Consider the following 1213-nt stretch of genomic DNA (forward strand, 5'->3'; position numbering starts at 1 on the left):
GCTGACCACGGCAGAAAAACTAAACGCTTCCTTTGCACATTAATTAAAAAGCCAGAGCTGCTCGAGCTGCCCAGCAGCTGGGGGGCAGGTGTCCCAGGGTGACACACCCCTCCCCGGGGAAGGGCTCCACGTCCACGGCAGCTGCTCACCACCGTGTCCCGGGACACACCAAGGTCCAACGTGGAAGCTCAGGGCGCAGCAGTGAGTGGGAATCACCCGGAGCGTCGTCCAAACTGGCGCTTCAGAGCAGCGCGCTCTGCGCCAGCCACCCAGAGGGGAGAGAAAAGCCCATGGTGGGGACAAAGGCCACGGGGAATTGCGGCTCCCAGCCCCAGCCGCTCCGGGGGAATCCCCGCCTGCCCCGACCCCACAGTGGGCAGCGGGGCGCAGGGGTCACTCAGTGTCGGGTCAAGTCCACGTCCGCATCTCAGGTCCAGCACTGCGCCGGGGTGCCTGGGACCCCTCGTCTGGCCCTGCCACAGGCCACATCCCATCCTCCAGCTGAAGCTGCCCACGACCCCTGCCCCCGGCCTGACACGCCACGGCTGCGGGAGGCGCCCAGGGACCACACACGTGCCGGTCGCCCGTCCCCATCCGCAGGCAGCACAGCTGGAGCCAGCGCGTATGGGGACCTCAGGGGCAGGCCTGCCAGGACGAATGCTGTGAGGGTGGGGACGCCGGGGCAGGGACGTGGGGGCCGCAGCCGGAGAGCGAGGCTGCCCCGGCCGGGGGGATGCTCAAAGCAGTACAAACGCACCTGTTCCCTGGTGTGACGGGAGGACCCTCCTTCCCGAGGCCCCCAGGGGTCTCCTGGGTGTCCCCTCCGCCAGCTGGGAAGCCAGGCAGCAGCTCTCCCAAGACAGCAGAGGCTGCACAGGCCAGCGCCAGCCGCGTCACGGTCCGAACAGGGCAGCAGCAAGGCTGGCGTGTCCTCTGGCCCTCGGCTGCCCTGCCCCGAGCAGGACAACCGCACAGGAGTCCCCACACCTCCCGTCAGAGGCTCAAGCGCTGACATGGGGTGAGGCAGACGCAGGGGAGGAAGAAGGCCCTTCCCCTGGCCCGAGAGGGGAGTGAGTGAGAACACACAGGGCCCGGAGTGGTGTTTGGGGACACACCCGCCCCATGATAATAAAAAGGGCCAGAACAGGCAATTTGCAAAAAGCCCCCGTATGGGCCAGGGTGGGCCCAGAGCCCTGGCGGGAGCGGGGGTTCG

The 1213-nt window shown here is 67.8% G+C and overlaps 1 protein-coding gene across 2 annotated transcripts in view; it reads right to left on the reverse strand.

Annotated features, from left to right (window-relative positions):
• The window catches only part of KCNT1 (potassium channel, sodium activated subfamily T, member 1), a 59319-nt gene that overhangs the window by 55127 nt on the left and 2979 nt on the right, over nucleotides 1-1213 (reverse strand). The window lies entirely within an intron of this gene.

Source organism: Propithecus coquereli, unplaced genomic scaffold (assembly GCF_000956105.1).
Source record: "Propithecus coquereli isolate 6110/MARCELLA unplaced genomic scaffold, Pcoq_1.0 Scaffold449, whole genome shotgun sequence".
Lineage (NCBI taxonomy): Eukaryota > Metazoa > Chordata > Mammalia > Primates > Indriidae > Propithecus > Propithecus coquereli.